General features: G+C 36.0%; 1 long non-coding RNA gene across 1 annotated transcript in view; it reads right to left on the bottom strand.

The window, feature by feature from the left end:
- Nucleotides 1-20,739, bottom strand: part of LOC140639685 (uncharacterized) — a 34,134-nt gene that overhangs the window by 9,400 nt on the left and 3,995 nt on the right. The window lies entirely within an intron of this gene.

Here is a 20,739-nt window from a genome sequence, read left to right as displayed (position 1 = left end):
GTGATAACATGCAGCTCAGCTGTTCATTGGATTTATTAGTCTGAATTCTAGTTTAGACTGAGCTTGCCCTCCCAATATAAAGATTCAAATATATTTAGATATAGATGATACATGCATACATATATTATAAATAGATATAAATGACGATATAGATTCAATGAAAATAGAAGTAAGGAAAACAAAATGCCCATAGTTACTTTGAAACCAATTTCCTGTATCTTAACAGAGGTCCTATTAGGAGTGAATACAATGAAATTACCAATGGCACTTCAGTATTGTACCAGTAATCTTTTTCTGCTTAAAAAACATCCCAGAACATAATGGCTTAAAACAATCATTCATTTCGTTCACAATTCTGCAAGTTGGCAAGTTGGGCTGAGCTTAGCTGGGTGGTTCAGCTGGTCCCAGCCCAAATGCCTCATCTCTACTCCAGCAGGTCAGCCAACCCAACTGTCTCCCATAGTGACCACGGATCTAAGGAAGAAAGCTGAAGCCTGCCAGACCTGAAGTGGCCTAAGCTCAAAACCAGTACATGTCACTTTGCCACATGTTTTAGCCAAAGTAAGTGACAAGGCCAGTCCAGATTCAAAGAATGGGGAAATAGACTCCACATTCTGATAGGAGGAACTGCAAGGTTGCATTGTAAAGGTTTGGGGTGTGGAATTAGTGAGGATTCTGGCCATGTTTTCAATCTTTTACAAAGGTTACAAAACATTCTGTAAGTTGACAAATGAAAACTGTATTAAGCAACAGAACAGACAAGCTCACATGATAGTCCTCTCCCCAGGATGTCTATGCTACTTAATGAGAGGTGAGGATTGAATGACATTTAAGGATTGAATGCAGTGACAGGCAAAAAGAAGGCATTAAAAACTTTTGGTCAAATAAATAGATGATTTGGAAGAAATCTGCACCTAAGCAAGGTTAATGAATAGCATAATTATATATGTTAGGCTCTGGATGCCTAGCATTAATTTGAACAAAGAGAAATAAATTATTTGGGAATATATATAATTTTCAAAAGGCAGATAATATACTAAAATAGATAATGCATCTTGCATTTGCTAGAAAGGAATGGATTTACAGTAGTCTCAGATCCTCTTGAGTATATTCCTATCAAAAGATAAATCAGAGGTAATTCTCAGAAGATGGTAGTTTTAATGCAATCACTTTGCTTCCTTTCTCAGAAAACTTACAGCTAAAATGACTCAAGAAGTAATAGGTGTGTAGGGAAGTGGGAAGAAGGTGAGAGAAACGTGGCCTATTTCTAAAGCCTGAAGGAGACCCAATAAACCTTTGAGGATCCAGTTTCAGTAGCACCCAGGAGACCTGTAGGAGGTTCTCGCATTCCACAAGACAATAAGAACCTGACTGAGAGGAAGTGGCCTCTCTAGCAAAGTATGGGGCAGAGAACTTCAATCCTGAATCTCTTTAAAGGTCACAACAGGGAACCCTGGGTGGCGCAGCGGTTTAGTGCCTGCCTTTGGCCCAGGGCGCGATCCTGGAGACCTGGGATCGAATCCCACGTCGGGCTCCCGGTGCATGGAGCCTGCTTCTCCCTCTGCCTAGGTCTCTGCCTCTCTCTCTCTCTCTCTCTCTCTCTCTGTGACTATCATAAAAAATAAATAAATAAATAAAAAATAAATAAATAAATAAATAAATAAATAAATAAATAAATGTATGTCACAACAGATTGGTAAGAGGATCCACTGAGTTCATGAGAAAAATATCCCTGCCATCTTGTTTCTCAGTCCTAGAAAAAGACTACTGAAAAAATACCCATCAGCTAATTGGGAAATGAACTACTTCCTTTGTCTCCACTCACTGCCAGTATAGTACTTCCCAAGATACTCTCACCCTCAACTTGCATAGGTTGACAAAGAAAAACAAAACACAAAATATTTAATGAGCCTTGGCTATTTCAAGAAAAGAGACCAAGCTAGCAACCAGAACAGAAGCTCCTATTAAGAAAAACTGAGTAGACTCTAAAGAAACTAGTTATCTTAATGGAAGGAAAGATGGATGGTGTGAAGGAGGAAGGAAGGAAGGAAGAAAGGAAGGAAGGAAGGAAGGAAGGAAGGAAGGAAGGAAGGAAGGAAGGAAGGAAGGAAGGAAGGTAGGTGAAAGGGAAAGGGGAAGGGAGAGAAAGTCAATAAAACAAACAAAATTTTGGAAATAAAATAGACATGAGTTCCATTGTTAAACCCTCTATGGAGGAATCAAATAATAGAACAACCACCAATTAATGACACCAAACACCAGAGGAAGGAGTGGTTGTACATGTATACACACATATGCCTACACATGCATTCCATTATATATTTGATTATGTATTTTTAACTATGTATTTGATTTTATATATATATATATATATATACACATATACAGTGAAAATCATGAATGAAAATAAAAGGGGATCCCTGGGTGGCTCAGTGGTTTAGCACCTGCCTTCGGCCCAGGACATGATCCTGGAGTCCCGAGATCCAGTCCCACATCAGGCTCCCTGCATGGAGCCTGCTTCTCCCTCTGCCTGCGTCTCTGCCTCTCTATCTGTGTCTCTCATGAATAAATAAATAAAATCTTTAAAAAAAAAAAAAGAAAAGTTAATGGAAGATAAATCTAGTTATAATACACATAATAGAAATTCCAGAAAGAGGAGGGAACAAAAGCAAGAATCACAGAGCTACTAGAAGCAGCTAAGCTAAATACTTAAGATTCATATATCAAAAATCATATTAAACCTATCCCTCTTGATGAAACCTTTAACTCCAAGGATAAAGGAAAATATTACATGCTTCTTTTAGAGAGAGGGTTGGTTATTTAGAAAGTAAAGAAAATCAGGCAGGCTTCAAATTTCTCATTTACTAGAGAAAAATAAGACAATGGAATGACATTTTAAACATTTTATAACTCATATAAATAAGAAAGAAGAGACAGTTTCAGACACACAGGGACTCAGAAAGCATATAATCTAGAAGTCCCTCCTGAGGAAAATACTGAAGAAACTAGTAAAAAAAAAAAAAAAAAAAAAACTAAATCAGATCAAATATTAATATGCATCCAAATTAGAATAATTGATGTTACATACATCCTACTCTCTTGGATAATTTTCCTGTCACCCGGGAGTTCCCAGTGGGGTACATGAGCTAAACTTAAGCCAGTCGTATATCACATTCTTCTGGTTATAGTGATTAGTTCAAAGATGAGAACTTGTCCAAGTCAAAATTATTGAGATACAATGAGACTCTCACATTGTCCCTTTGGATTTGACTCTTAACAGTAACAACTTCTGGAATACTGCAGCCAGTTTATAATCAGAAAGATAAGATATAAAGAAAATGATAACATTTTACCGGAGCACAGAAAAAGAAGACTTAAATTTTCAGAGCAACATACCATGTTCCCATTTTCACAGGAAAACTTAATATCATGAAGATATCAATTCTCCCTGAAGTAATTTATAAATGTAATGGAATCTTAAACCAAATTTAAATGGAACTTAAGATTTCTTATTGAACTCAACAAGATATTGCCTATGGAACTTAACAAGATAATTCTAAAACTCATCTGTACAAAAAAACATACACAAGAATGCCAATTAAAAAAAAAAGAAGGGGATCGCTGGGTGGCGCAGCGGTTTGGCACCTGCCTTTGGCCCAGGGCGCGATCCTGGAGACCCGGGATCAAATCCCACGTCGGGCTCCAGTGCATGGAGCCTGTTTCTCCCTCTGCCTATGTCTCTGCCTCTCTCTCTCTCTCTCTCTGTGACTATCATAAATAAATTTTAAAAAATTAAAAAAAAAGAAGAACAGTGAGAGGCTTATGCCCTTCCAGAGAGCAAATATATCTTAAAGTTATAGCAATTAAAACAGAGGGAATTGACAGAAAGCTCAATGAAACAGAATAGAATAAAAAAAAGATCCATTTATGTAATATAAATTAAATATCGTGTATCAATTCACTAGAGAAAGGATTGGATTTGTTTTGTTGCTTTTTTATTTCAGATTTTGAGTTTTTAGGGGTATGGGGCAGAACTAAATATAAATGAAGAAGGGTTTATACTATTCCAGAAACCATTTTAAGTGTTTTTCATGTAATAACTCATGCCATCCATCCCACAATCTTAAAAGGTAAGTAAAAGTATTATACACATTTTGTAATGCTAAAACTGAGGCCCAGAGAGTCAAGTAATTCAGAACTACAAGCAAATAGCAGAGCTGGAAAACAGACTTAAGCATTCTGACCCCATTACACCAAGTAGTTAAAGATAAGTTAGATTCCTACTTACAGCACACCAAAAAAGAGAGCTCAGATTCTCCAATAAACCTAAAGCCAAACTATAAAATATTTAAATAAAATAGGGCAAAATATTTTTATAATCAGGGGATTAGGTGAGAAAAATTTTCATTAAAAAAAAAACATAAGGCACCTGGGTAGCTCAGTCAGTTAAGAAATTAACTCTTAATTTTGGCTCAAGTCATGATCTTGGGGTCGTGAGATAGAGCCCTATGTTGGGCTCTGTGCTCTTCAGGGAGTCTGCTTTGAATGGTGTCTCTCTATGCCCCTCTCCCCCCTCTCTCTCTCTAGAATAAATAAATAAAATCTTTAAAACAAACACAAAACCCAGAACTTGAAAAGAAAATATTTTTAAGTCATTATATAAAATCCCTTAGAAGAAAAACTGAGAGAAAAAAGACATCATAAATAGGTTAGAAGATAAGCTGCATGCAGACAGAAATGTTTGCAACGTACATGTTTATCACCAAGGATTACTATTCACACCATATAAAACAATCCCTACAAATCAGCAAGAGAATGATAAAGATAATAGATACAACAATTTCTAAAGGCCCATCAACATATGGAAAGATCATCACCATCAGTGGTGATCAGGGAAATGCAAAATAAAACAGCAATGGATACAAAGTGCTAAATGGGAGAATGATTCTGGGTTGGTGAGGGCAGATAGAAGATGAATGCATTATACACCATTGTGAGATCAAAATTGGAAACAGACATTTTCGGGGTGGCCATATCTACCAAAACGTTAAATGTTAAACACTTAGACCTAGCAGCTCTATTTGCTATGGGAAAAAAAAGAGCAATTTGTAGAATATTTTACATATATATTATGTGCGTGTATATATACACACAGAGACACATTTATGTCACATGAGTTATGACACATATATGCAAAAGAAAAACTAAAATTATGAGTATGAATGTAAAGTGAAATGTCTTCTAATAAATGCACTAATATTTTAGTGGTTGTTCTTGCTAGTGAAGGAAGGGAAAGAGGATTGTCATTTTTACATTTATTATTTGAATCTTTTATAATGCATATGTGTTTATGTATCACTTGTGTTATTTAATGTTTTAAGAATAAATTTTGGTTATTTAAGAAAATGTCAAAATGAGGTTCTTCTATTTGCAAATATAACTATTTCACAGTTTTCCATTTGCTCTCTCAGTTTGTTTTTTTCCTGAAACTATTTAAATAATCCAAACTGAGAGTGAATTTAACTTCTTGGCCATATTTACAGTGGTCATTTGGGTAGTGTACTGTGGAGTAAGGTGAGATCTAGCTCAAGTTGTGAATAGTCAAAGTTTTTTTTTTTTTTTTTTTCACATCTTTTCTCTTCAACCGTCTGAATAATTCTGGTATCTCTAGTACTGTCTCTTTAGTTGTCAAGGCCTGGCTGTAGGTGCCAAGCCAGCTCCTAGCAACACCAAGGCCTGTTGATAGTGCCAGGCCAGTTCCGTGCTGCCAAGGGCCACTTTTCTCTCTCTCAGGGAAGACCATTAGTTGGCATGCACCTTTTGCCCTCTGCCTTCCCCTTGTTCCTGACATCATGCAGGAGGTAGAGAAAATATCTTGAGATCTTCAGGGAAAAGTATGAGGACAAAAGCCATATCCTATAAGGGTCTGAGGAAAAGATAGCAGGCACCTGTGTCCCTGATGGCATCACCAAGACATCACACTGACCTATCTACCTGTGGCTTCTTATCCTGTAAAACAAAATTGAAACAGAAACAAAACTCCCGGGCAACCCCAGTGGCTCAGCGGTTTAGAGCCGCCTTCAGCCCAGGGTGTGATCCTGGAGACGGGGGATCAAGTCCCACATTGGGCTCCCTTCATGGAGCCTGCTTCTCCCTCTGCCTGTCTCTGCCTCTCTCTCTCTGTGTCTGTCATGAATAAATGAATAAAATCTTAAAAAAAAAAAAGGAAAAAAAGAAACAAAACTCCCTATTTAATTCATCCAAATTAAACTGGTCCTGTAAAAAAAATTATAATAATTTAAAAAATAAAATAAATAAATAAACTGGTCCTGTGATTCACAAACTCCATTCTTACCTCTATAGAGCTCCAAGGGGAAATTCAGGGAAATATCCTCCAGGGAGTAAAGGGATAAATCAACTGTTTTATATCCAGACAGTGAAATATTATTCACTACTTTAAAAAAAAAGTGATCAAACCACGAAAAGACATAGAGGAAACTTCAATGCATATGGCTCAGTGAAAGAAGCCAATCCAAAAAGGCTACATACTGTGTGATTTCAACTTCATGGCATTCTGGAAAATACAAAACTATGGAGAGAGTAAAAAGATCACTGGTTGCCAGGGATTCAGGGTGGGGAGAAGGATGGAGAGATGAATAGGTGGCCCACAGGGGATTTTTAGAGCAGTTAAAGAACTCTGTCACAACCCCTAGAGTGTACACCACAAAGAGTGAACCCTAATGTAAAGGATGGACTTTAGTTAATAATAATGTATTAATATTGGTTCATTAATTGTAAAACAGAAAAAAACTATCACAGTAATATAAGAGGTTATTAAAATGAGAAACTGTTCTAGGAGTGGAGTGTGGGGGTATATGGGAATTCTTCTTTCTGTTCAATTTTTCTGTAAACCTAAACTGCTAGAAAAAAATAAGGTATTAAAAATAATCATTTGAATATGGTTCACAAGATCGTCGTATTAGTAAATTGTAGATTTGTTTTTTACTGAGTTTGCTTAACTTTTGGCTACGGATTATTTCCTTTCATTTGTAAAATTCTTAAAAATTTTCCACATAAATTTTAAAGCAAAAGATTCAGGCTTATGTATATCTTAGAATAGTTTATAGAAGCATTCCTAATTCAGTAAGTATTGGACTTTTAACCATTTCCATTGTCTTTACAACAATTTACTCAAGGTCTGAACTCTGTTGAAATGTATTGGTGATTGAAATGTCAGACTTTACTTAAATCTGTATTCATTGAATTTTTAAACGAATGAAAAACCTGCCTGTAAACATAGTAATGGCTTTATGATGTCTGCTTTTAAAAAATAATTCATTTTTTCCTTTCTTGAGTTTCATCCCAGTTGTTTGAACTGTATCAGCCACATCTTCCTATCACATCCAGAGTCCTTGCAGGCACTGTGTTTGCCCACAGGATCAAAGCCTGCTTGCCTTTTCCTTAGACTTTCTAATATTCCCATAGAGCTAATGTAAGGAGCTCTTACTGCTCTGAAGAGGTAGCCCCATGACAAAAGAAGACTGATGTGTAGCTATGTTGTTGAAGATCTAGTATTTCAATATTTAAATGGAATAAACATAGAGTAAGCCAGAAAACAAACAAACAGAGCACCTGGGTGGCTCAGTGATTGAGCATCTGCCTTTGGCTCAGGTCATGATCCGGGGTCCTGAGATCCAGTCCCCTGCAAGGAACCTGCTTCTACCTCTGCCTCTCTCTCTCTGTGTCTCTCATGAATAAATAAATAAAATCTTTTTTAAAAAGAAGATAAAATAATTGACTGCACAGTTGATTATATTTCTATGAGAAAGATAAGACATACTGTAATAAACTATTCTGGATTGAAGGCACTTATGAGAAATTAATCATTTTTTGATATTTTCCTGATAGCTCCTCCTTGATATAGTCTCTAATTTAAAAAAATAAGTAACAGCTAATAAGGCAGGTGAATATGGTCGGTTTTGTATACTTAATTTTGGGCTCAATGGACTTGAAAATAAAATATTAATTTGGCTCCCTAAGCATGGGAAGGTGCTAGCCCCTTTTAACCATCACTTCTTTGTGGTCCGGTGCTTCAGCTCCCTTTAGCCAGTAGATTTAAGGTGGTGGTTAAACCAAGGCTAACTCCAGCACTGTGCCCTCTGCTGGATACTTTTCTTCCTTCTCAAATCTGTGAGGGCAGGAAATGAATGCCACCCACCCCTTGGAGTGGGGCAGAAAAACATGCCTGCTGGTTGCCTTAAACCCCTCCTCTTACATATTTCATTTACATTCGGCCAATATCTTCAGAATCAAAGATAGCGAATACAAGATCTGAGCAAGACTCTACAACTGTTTATCAACTTAACTTGAGTTTAAACACATGAGCTGTACAAGCCTTCTCTGGGGACACACTTGCACGTGTGTTAAAGTATGACATGACAAATTATTTTCAAAGCCATACTTTTCTGCTTTGATTACATAACTCTTTGAGACTTGAGACCAGCAAAAATAATTTCTTTAGAAACATTCTTTGTTCCCATTTCTCCTGTACTTTGACTGTAACAAACCTATCCAATGGGGGAAAAATGATTCACTTGAATGTATTATACCTCTTGTCAATTCACTGGCACGTGGAAGGAATTTGTTTGCCCTTTTTTAAGTTAATAGCTGTCTCATAGCACTAATTTTTTTAAGCTCAAGTATATTTCCAAATGAACGATACTAACTTTACCCAAAATTTTTAGAAAACCATAAAACAGCTTAGTTAATAAATAGCTATGTGTTTCCTTTGCAGTAAAGAAAAACAAAGTCCTTTTTCTGAAACTTTATCTGGAGATTGTGAATTTTAAAAGTCCTGTATTATTGGTTACAGATTTATGTGTTGTAGATAAATGTAAGCATAAAAGCCTATCACTCTTTCTTCCCCATGTAGATCATAGTGATTGAAGATAGGCACTGGTAGCTTCGGACTGAATTGCCAAAAATACAAAGGGATGTCTGGGTGACTCAGTGGTTGAGCATCTGCCTTCAGCTCAGGGTGTGATCCCCAGGATCCTGGGATTGAGTCCCGCAGGCTCCTGCAGGGAGCCTGCTTCTCTGCCTGTGTCTCTGCCTCTCTCACTGTGTTTCACATGAATAAATAAAATCTTAAAAAACAAACAAACAAATAAATAAGCCTTCAGGCACTACTCAGGAAACCAATCAACTCTCCACAGTAATCAACTACCCTTAGTAGAAACCAGTAAGTGGATCCAAACAAAGAAAGCTTCCACTGCTCTCTCACCCTCTTCCCTTTTTTCTTTATCCCTTCTTCCTTTGCTCCTTTCCATTTTATGCCCTAGCCCAGTGTTTCCTCATTCATCACAGAATGACTGATCTAAAACATGTCCCACTAAATATACAATACACATTAGTTATCACTCTATGAAAGACATCATATTCCTTTCCCATTCCTCTCAAGGCTTTTGAAATCCCTGAATTCTCATCCTTCTCTCTTATTTATTCCCACCCCCAAGCTCATGGTCATACTTTTCTCTGTCCCTCTTCTAAGTCCTGGCTGTGGAGTTGAACAGAATTTACATTCAAATAAAACATAACATTCTTTCTCCAGATTTTCATACCAGCTGACTGTGATTTTAAGTGTCCCACTAGAGAGGTCTGATATACTTGCTTAGAGTTTTTAAAAAGCATGCTGAGTTCATCCCTTTCCTGGCAGTGTCCTCCAGAGAGGATGGACTATTTGAAATTGGCTTGGATTGATAACGTATTTTGCCCTTACTTAAAGAGCTCATCTCCCAACAACCTCTCTTTTCATTCACTAAACAGATTTTGCAGCCTTCCTCATCTGAGAGAATTGGGCCTCCCTTGTCTGCTTTGATCCGGAAAATCGTGCTTTCATTAACACAAACATCTCCTGATCTCTGCCAATGCATTTCAGATTTTCAAATTATGTATGTGCATCATTTATCAAAATGCCGTCAGCCCTAGGTCTGCCAAGCATTCAAACTGGGCGATCCCATGGCATGTATGTGAATTCATTCTAAGGGATGTTGCATGGTGATTATAATCTTGGTCCCTGAAGTAGCTGAGGTTGGCTGTATATTCTTTATTTTAAGGAAAGAAATGTGGTAGTAAGTACCAAGGATGAAATCTCAGAACATCTTAAGCAAAATGCAGATTCCCATCTATTTCCCATTTTCCCAATAGAAATGATGAAAACATTATGTATTGAGAAATGATCTGACTTTGGTGAATGAGTTGAGACGAGAGTAGTGTTTTTAGTGATATCATGAACATGCAGCAATAGCCAATAACAATTTTGATATTTGAGAACCGGAAACATACAGGAAGTTCTTTAATCTTAATGGAAAATCCCTGGATCATTCAGTCTACATGCTTGTCTTTCAACATTTTTTTTCAAATTCAGATCTTCAGAATTGTCTTCACCTCTGTTTTCTTTGTCCATTTCAGTTTACACCGATACAGAGAAAGATAAATGCTAGGGTGAAAAGTAGCATTTCAACTGCCAGTTAGACCACTAGGCTCTGTGATAATAGACTGTGTCCAGAATTTCAACAAAAAATTCTGGTGAATAAACAAAAATTAAGAAACAACCATGATATTGAAATTGTCAGCATGGATTTAAAAATAGTAATGTAGTCACATGTTCAACAAAATAAATGAAATAGGTGAAAGGAATTAAGAACACGCTTATTATGATGAGCATTGAGTAATGTATAGAACTCTCGAATCATCATATTGTACACCTGATATTAATATAACACTCTGTGTTAACTATATGGAAATTAAACTTTTAAAAAAAAGATGACAAGATGGAGCATTTTACCAGATAACAGAAACCTATATTAAAAAAAAAAAAGAACCAAATTCTAGGACTAAAAAATAAAATAATTGAAATGAAGAACAAATAGGTTTAACAATAAACTGGAAGATACAGCTGAGGAAAGCATTAGTGAGCTAGAAGTTAGGTAAAAATGAATTATCCTGGTGGAAGCCTGGAGAGCAAAAAGGATGGAAACTACGTAGTAAGAGTGAAAAGAACAGATGGGATAAAGTCAAAACATACACACACATACAGACATATATGCCATACCTAGAACATACATGTAATGCCATCTCCCTCCAGAAGGAGAAGACAGAGGGAATGTGGAAAGGACAATATTTAACAGTAAATGTCAAGAACTTTCCAACTGATGAAAGAAACCAAGCCATAGATTCAAAGGGTGTTTCAAATTCCAGACTGGGCAATTGAAAAGGAAACCACATCTATGCACATCACAGTAAGACAACTGAAGACAAAGAGAAAAATCCCAAAAGGACCAAAAGGGAAGATACATTATTTTCAAAGGAACAGCCACAACATTTGAGAACTGACTCCTGAACAGAAAAGATGTCAGACAGAAGACAATGGAATGACATGAGGAGGGTGTGAAAAAAAGAAAAAAAGAAAAAAAAATATGGCAACCAGTGAAACCATCTTTCAAAAATGAAGCAACATAGGCATTACTAGATAACCAAAGACCAAGCATTTTCAGCAGCAGCAGCCAACATGAAAAGGAATGCTAAAAGTAGTTCTTCAAGCAGAAGGAAAATGATCCCAAAGAGAAACACAAAAATGCAGGAAAAAAAAAATTATATGGCTAAATTTGGGGCAAATCTGAATGAATGCTGATGATACAGAATAGTAATAACAATATTAATAATATTTTACAGCATTTAAAATATAAGTAGAACCTAAATACCTAATAATAACACTAATGTCACTCAGAGGGTTGGGGAAGCTTCACACATTCAGTGTTCTAATCTTAGCATTGACTGGAATGTAATAAGAGTACTAATTTATATTTGTTCTCATAATCGAAAAGACACATGTTGAATCTCTAGGAGAATACCAAAAAAAATAATAAAGGATGTGTAACCAGCATGCCAATAGAAGAAAAATAAATGGAGTAATCCAAAACTGATTAATTCAAAGATAGAAAAAAGTAAAAACAACAACAACAACAAAAAAAAACAGAGTCATAGAGCAATTGGGAAAAATCAAATTGAAAACAACTAATAATGTGGTAAATTATAAATTAGTTTATATCCTGTGCATTCGCATAGAAGTAGCTGGGAAGTAAGATGGGCAACAATGTCTAATTGACCTGAATTGAAAAATTTGCTGTTGCTAATTCATTAAACAGATTTTCCACAAGCAAGTAATAAAATTATAAATAGTTGATGATTTTTGTATGGTTATGATGTGCTAAGCATTATGTTAGTATATCTCATTTTATCCTTTTGAGTTTGTAAGTCCCATTTTACTTATTCTTTTAATTGCATTTTAGGTTAACTACCAGCTTACATTGAAAATAACAGATCTGGGGATGGCTGGGTGGCTCAGCAGTTGACCATCTGACTCTGGCTTAGGGTGTGATCCCAGGGTCCTGGGATTGAGTCCCACATCGGGCTCCCTGCAGGGAGCCTGCTTCTCCCTCTGCCTAAGTCTCTGCTTCTCTCTGTGTGTCTCTCATGAATAAATAAATAAAATCTTTAAAAAGAAAAGAAAGTAACAGATCTAGAACAGAAAAACAACTTTTGTTTTTTGTTGTTGTTTTGTTTCATTTTACTCCAGAACTGATACACTTAATCATCCTGATACATACCAGTTATCTTAAAAAGAAAAACTGAATATCCCACTTTTTTTTTTAAAACATGCCCATAATGAGACATGAAGACATCTAAGCAAATGTATGGATCAAATTGTCAAAAAATTTTTTTTTATTTACTAGAGACACACACACAGAGAGAGAGAGAGTGACAGGGAGAGAGAGACAGGCAGAGGGAGAGGCAGGCTCCATGCAGGGAGCCTGACATGGGACTCGATCCCAGGTCTCCAGGATCAGGCCCCGAGCCAAAGGCAGCGCTAAACCGATAAGCTACGGGGCTGCCCTGGATCAAATTTTCAAAAGGAAAACAAAAATTATTACTTACATCGCTTAAATTTTAAAAATTAGTCCAAATGGTTGATTACTGAACAAACTCCTATGAAGCAGTCTAGGTATCAGGAATCATACCAGGCCTTGATGATATAATACAAAACAACAGAGATGTGGTCCTTGCCTCATGGGGCAAATAATAATATTAATTATAAATTAATTTAATTTCCTCCATTAGATAATAACAAGAAAAGGCAAAAAAATAATCATAAATTATGATCTGTGCTATAAAGACCACAAAGACATGCTCTGAAAAAGAATTGTAAATGAGTGCTCTTTTAGGTGGTATGACGAGGGACTATTTTTTGTGAAAACATAACCTTTAAGGCAGCAGAGCTTTATAATTAGGGCAACTATATCATGTATTGCTCAGACTGGAACACTTTTGAGAATGAAAGGGGGCACTTCTAGTAATTATTCTGGGTGTCAGTTCACACCAGAATGTTTCTGCCCTCCTTCTAAGCCATGGTAAGCAGTATGGGTTATTCCTAAATGTAATGGAAAGACACTAAGATGTTTTAGCAAGAGGTTATTTATTGTTTGACTTAATTTTTTTAAAAGTTCTCTCTAGCTGCCAGGTGGAAAATATATTGGTTAAGAAGCAAAAGTAAAGGTAGAGAGAAAAACTCTGAGAACATGGTATCCAGCTGGGGAGGTGAAGGACATTAGCTTGAATTGAGAGGCGGGAATATAGAGAAAAGTAGTCAATTTAGGATAAACTTTGCAGTGGATCAACAGCTAAGATGAAATTATATAAAATCTTCCATTTGCATTCTAATTCATATTTTAATAAACACAAGAAATGATCGTAAAGTTTTGTCAGGTGATTTAGAAAGGGGCTTTTCAGGAGCATTGACAGAGATACAAACACAAAGAAGAAACTGCTCACCTGTAGCAAAAACCGTCAGGAAAAAAAAAATCTCCATTAAGCAGTTCCCCTTTTTTCTCTACCAACCCCAGTTTTGAGGGGTTTTTTTTTTTTGTCTAATTCTTACAATTTTCAGGTTTGTATGCATTTTTATAGAAGCTTTATTATTTGTGTGGCAATATTCTCTCCAGTCTATTGTGTATTTTTACTTTATTTTGGGGCCTCTTGCCATTTAAATATTCATTTTTTAATTTTTACACAGGAAAATACATCTAAATTCTTGGATGCTCCTGAGTTTATAGGAGCTGGGCTTATTAATTTGGAAAAGTTTCCCCCTACCCAAAATTTTATACAAATATACACAGAAATGTAATTTTATTATTTTAGGTTTGTACTTATATATTTTATTTAAATCGCTAATCCTCTGAAATGTACTTTTGTATGCGATATGAAATAGAAATCTAGCATTACCCATAATATGAAAACGTATCATATTTTCTAATCTGAACCTAAATTCCATTTTGATTTTTATATAAAGTTCTCATAGTCTTAGCTCAATTCCTGTATGCTCTAATACTTATCTACTTTTGTGACAATATATCTTAATTTTATTGGAATGACTGTAGAGTAAGTTTTGGTAAGTGAAGTCCCCTGTACTAATCTCCTTTTTTTCTACTTTGGTCTTCTTGAAAAAAAAAAAAAACTTTTTTATCATGTATGCACATACACACTAGGAATATCCACTTCTTGTAAATAAATCAAACAATCAAACAGTACAAGATACATAGCATGAAACATTATAATCTTCACTATCCCTCTAGTTCCTTTAGTTATTCTCTATTAAAATGTTAGTGTACTTTCTGTTTTTTTTGGCTAAGCATTTTTATACATTTAAATTCATTCTGGACTAACCTTATTTTTAAAAGTAATCCCATTAGCTATTCACAGGCATTTTTTCTAAAGAACTCAAAATGTCTCAATATAGGTCCATAAAATACAGCATAACTCATCTCTTACTATTTAGTATCTGAGACACACTGGCAGCCCAATACTTAGTTCCTTTGATGTTTTTTTGAATCAGCCTATTTTGATAGAGCTTGTATGATTGCAACAAAAAGAGATCCACCCAATCTAGCTTATATATGGGGATTTGTTATATTTAAGTCTTTAAGGATCATGATAAAAAAATTGGAAGGGAGTTACCAAAATATGATAACAAGACAAGTACTAAAGTGAGACAAAAGTTTCACTAATGATCTAACTCTCAGATTGAACAAATCATTAAACAAGCAGTTTAGAACACCAGGTGCTGGATATGAAACTGAAAATGACAGACTCGTTATCCTTAAGATGCTCACTGCACTCATGATGAACACTGGGTGATGTATGGAAGTGTTGAATCATTATATTGCATGCCTGAAACTTATATTACACTCTATGTTAACAACTAAAATTTCAGGATGCCTGGGTGGCTCAGTGGTTGAGCATCTGCCTTTGGCTCAGGGTGTAATCCTGGAGTCCCAGGATTGAGTCCCACATCGGGCTTCCTGCAAGGAGCCTGCTTCTTCCTCTGTCTGTGTCTCTGCCTCTCTGTCTCTCATCTTTAAAAAAAAAAAAAAAAAAAAACCCTGAAATTTAAATAACAACTTTAAAAAAAGAAGATACTCACTGTATAATGAGAAAAATAGGATACAGAAATAATATGACTTGCATGGGATTCTACGGGTAAATTTATTGCTAACTGAGCTCCAGACATCAATATTTTCCCTCTACATGTGCCTTCAAACCTTGGTAACTCTGCAAAGTTGCTCTGTATTTATCTATTCTGTTCCTTGATTTTAGTCTCAGAATAAAAGGTTCCCTTACCAAAGCTAACCCATGACCTCTGATCTCATTTCTTCAGACTCTGTTTTTATATTTAAAATTACCCATTTTGTTCAGTCCCAAATTTATATAGAAGGAAAGAAATCTGGTGTGTGTGTGTGTGTGTGTGTGTGTGTGTAGAAAGAGAAAGAAAACTTCATCTACCATCTTTTAAAACTAAAGGTCCACCCCCTCTCCCATGCACCAAACAACTTGAAAGGATAATCCAAACACTTCCTTGCATCCATCCATGTCTTTTTTTTTTAAGATTTTATTTATTTATTCATAAGAGACACACAAAGAGAGAGGGGGGCAGAGACACAGGAAGAGGGAGAAGCAGGCTCCATGTGGGGAGCCTGACATGAGACTTGATCCCGGGTCTCCAGGATCTTCAGCCCTGGGCTGAAGGTGGCGCTAAACCTCTGAGCCACCCAGGCTGCCCCATCCATGTCTTAATAGCTCTTCCCTCTTCAGGCCTGAAAGTTTCCTAAGAATCACCAATAACTTTCTCATCAACATACTTGATGGCTTTTGAGTTCTCTGCCTATCTGACATTGTTGATCATTCCCTTTTTCTTGAAACTCTTCCCTACTTTGACTTCTCTAATACAGTATCAACATAGTCCAGCATCACTCATTCATCCTCTTACTCACTGGCTTATCCTTCATCCTACCCATTAAAAAGAGACATTTGGTTTCTTCTCATATTATTTTGCTTCTCCTTAATGTTTCTGAGTGTCTTAAAAATCTTTTATTTTCACCTCTTTACAATTTCCAAATCTCCAGTTGTACATACCCAACCATCTGTTGGACATTGTCACCAATACACACCAAAACTGAAAATTAATCTCAGCATTTTCCTCTACTTATTCAAGAACCTACTCTTCCTTCCTTAGTTCTACTAATGATATATTCATTCTACCAGCTTCCTACTCATGAAGATTTAGTTTGACTTCTCCCTCACCTTAACCAGCACACTGACCACCAGCACCACCATATCATCATGAATTAGACTTTGTAGCTTTTGCCTGTCAAAATATACCCAACCTTTCCTCTTTTTTTCTTTCATTTTTACTGATGTCATTTTAATTCAGGCCCACATTATCTACGACCTGAAATATTTATTACAAAGGTATTTCCTAGACTCTATGATGGACCTGAATCAGTCATTAGATAATTATTAAATAAACTTTTCACAGTATCCTTTTATCTTCAAAGTCAAAATTCACCATTTTTTTTATTTAATGGCAGTTAGCAAATAACTACTTTCAGTCATAGAGTGTGTGGACATGCCATACTCTGCAGAGGACAAGAGTTCAAATATCCATTATTCATCCGCAAGTGTATTTTGAGCATCTACTATTTGTCAAGTAAGATGCTAGATTCTGGGGATTCAGCACTGAAAAAAAAAAAAAAAATCAGGAAGGTTCCTGTACTTATGGAACTTAGATTTTTAGCGGCTACATCTGGGTTTGATTCACGGTCCCAACATTTTTGGATTTGTGATCTTAAGCAAGCTACTTGAGCCTGTGTTTCTTCATCTTAAAAGAAGGCAGGGGTTAGGAGAGTGAGAAATAATACACACCATGTAGGCTTTTTAAGGAAATAGAAATCAGATAGGCTGATAGATAGTGTAGTTCATCCAATAAATGTTAGCTTTTCTTCCCCCCCTTAATCTGTTTATTTTGTCATTTTCTCAAAGCTTACCTTACCTCTTATTCCACATCTTGGGATTCATTTTATTTTGGCCCACACACAGTCTTCCGAATTTCTTACATAAAGCACCAGCTATACATTTTTAGCAAATTTTCTCTTTTTTTCATTCTGAAAATTTGTTGAATTTGCATCCATCACTTAAAAATGAAGCAGAACTTAAAAGTACTAAAAGTTTATGAAGACTCTCCAACTGAGGATAAAACTGAGAATAGTAATAAATATGAAAATTACTAGATTTTGCTTTCTTTTATAATTATGTAACCAAACCTAAACACCATTTTTCTTTCTTCCCCAAATTAGGAGAGTTTAAAATGGAAAACAAAACCCAAAAAAACTCTTCTCTTTCCCTGTTTCCTTCCCCTTGGCTCCACCTCCCATTCATTAGAAACTAAGAGGGGACGTTCAGCAGTTTAGCACCTGCCTTCAGCCCAGGACTTGATCCTGGAGACCAGGATCCAGTCCCACATCGGGCTCCCTGCATGGAGCCTGGCTTCTCCCTCTGCCTGTGTCTCTGCCTTTCTCTCTCTCTCTCTGTGTGTGTGTGTGTGTGTGTGTGTGTGTCTGTGTGTCTCATGAATAAATAAATCTTAAAGAAAGAAAGAAACTAAGAAGAGATCTTATTCAGGTCTTTGATGTATTTCTGGTTCATATCCAGTGGACAAAACGGTGGAAAGCATCCATTCAACCAATAATTGTCAAGTGCCTATAAAGTACCAAGAGCTGTTCCAAACTCTAAGGAAATCCTGGCCCCTGCTCTCATGGAGCTTCCACTCTGACTTAGGAAGCAAAGCTCTGTTGCAGCTGCTGGGGCTGTCGTAATTGCCTCTGTGTGAATACACTTACACTTGCAGGAGATATTGGAGCTAATCTAAACAATTTTCAGACCACTAGAGAAATCTGTATGTTAGAGCATTTTACCAAAGCTTTTCATTCAATCTTTCTTGGATGCCTCCAACAACAGTGAGCTCAGTACTTCACCATTTCCATATTTAATAGGTTTAAATATTTAAGGTTCTTATTTTTTCCTCATTTTCCCAATATTTAAGGTAGCCTTATATATCTTTCTTAACTTTCACAGCCACATAGCACCCCTATACACCCAAACCTTTAGTCACTCCAAATGTAATACTATTATCAATATTGCCAATGTTCCTCCAAGATTCATAGTTCTTTAATACAGTCTCTACAGACTGCCCAGCTCAGCATATGGTGAACCATTACTTCCTATTTTGGTTCAAACACTTTTGAGTTGAAATAATCCCAAGTGCCATGTTCAACCTACCTAGTTGGCTCATAATAAACCCTTGCCTCTGGCAGGATACTTCTTGTCATTATTACACTGTGGCCTTGTAGCTAAACTCGAGGAGTGGGGATATGTCCAGAAAGCAGGTTAGCAGGAACATAAGTGAAATTATATCAGTTCTTGAGATTAAGTACAGTGCTATGTAATCTACTGACTTTTATTTAAAATTACCAAAATTTAGATATCACCTTAGAACATCAGACCCAGAGACAAAAGCAGAGCTTCAAGATTATAGGAAATCAAATACTTTCATAATCATTTAAGTAAATGCCAATTTACTTAATTAATTCACACTGCACTTCATGTGAGCAAGGACATTATATCAATATATTCTTATTGTGCTAATCAAAATATGGATAGTTGCTGGCAGACAGGTTATAAAAAAATCCGATTATACATAAGTATTTTATGACTTTTTGGAAAATGCTGATTTCTTTAAGTCCTGAAGATTTATTTTACAACAAGTGGGTTCCATTCAGTTGACATAATTTGCAACTTATTAGGAAAGCTCAAGAACTCAGTTTTTTTTTAATTTTTAGGAAGATCCAAAATGTCCCAGATCACCACAGTATAACCAATGATCAACATTTATTCCACTCTAAAAAAGAAATACTTTTGTACCACGATATATGATATAATACAGTTTTGAAAAATGATATAATTTAAGTCTTTACTTCTAATTAATAATTTTTTTCAGGGATCCCTGGGTGGCGCAGCGGTTTGGCGCCTGCCTTTGGCCCAGGGCGCGATCCTGGAGACCCGGGATCGAATCCCACGTCGGGCTCCCGGTGCATGGAGCCTGCTTCTCCCTCTGCCTGTGTCTCTGCCTCTCTCTCTCTCTCTCTCTCTCTGTGTGACTATCATAAATAAATAAAAATTTTTAAAAAAAATAATAATTTTTTTCAGAAGTTTTCAGAAGAGATTAAAAACTATTTGATACAGCTCTAAGCAAAATCATGCATTGTCGAACCTACAAAGCAAAGGACAGAAAACTGCTAAGGAAGGGAGAAAGGCACTTGTCATATATATGTTGACTATCTTTTTTAAGAATTACAGATATTGCAGCCAGCAGTAAAAGAAATTTAAGAATTCAGTAAATGTTCAGGAACTTAAGACTAGAAGAAAAGAGTTAAAATTCTTGAATTTCAAAATTTCTCCTTAATCAGAAATAGAAATCTAAAATAATCACAACAGTAATAATTATAGTGTTTACAAAGGCTTTGGAACTTTCAACACTCCTGTGTCTCCGCTTGAAGCACATAAAATTAAAATGTTGTAGTCACAATTTGTTTCTTGACTATTTTATATTCAGTAATTTTTAATGAAGCAACTAAATTAGGCATAACTTAGTGCAGCTTTAATGTGGTTATAATGAATATATTTTACTTGATTAAAAATGATAAAACCAGGGAGCCTTAAATATTATCTTAAAAGATTAACTACTGTGTCAATTACAAGTCTAGGGGAAAGGTATTTATAAGAGAATAACTATTCTGAACAGTGACTTCCTTCTGTTCATTTCATTTAATTAAAGACTCAATCAACTTTCATTCTTAATACTAAAATTTTCCTAAATTACACATTGGCTTGCAAATGTAAGGGCATATAGCAGGGCTAAGTCAATTTAGCACTAGGGAGGATTCAGCAAGTAATCCATTTTCTTATTTAAACAGGGAGGGACAAACTACTTGGCCGTGTAGAGTGCAGTAATTAACTAAATAATCGCCAATTTTGCATTGCATTTTTTTTTGTCACATGACATAATATGAATAGAGCAAAAAATCAAATTATTTGGGCAGGTGAATGATGATGAGGCCTGCTCTGCCAACAGGTACGCTAATGAGTAGAAGCCTCAATGGCTTAAGACTGAGTAAGAGAAGCAAATTTCTCCCCTCTCTGCTTTGTAGGGGACCAATTAACCTACTATGGTGGGGATGGGGGCGGGGAGTAGATGTGATCACTATGTGTTTACTGTGTCCACTGAGAGAG

Source organism: Canis lupus, chromosome 1, assembly GCF_048164855.1.
Source record: "Canis lupus baileyi chromosome 1, mCanLup2.hap1, whole genome shotgun sequence".
NCBI lineage: Eukaryota > Metazoa > Chordata > Mammalia > Carnivora > Canidae > Canis > Canis lupus.
This window is presented reverse-complemented; position numbering and strand designations above follow the sequence as displayed.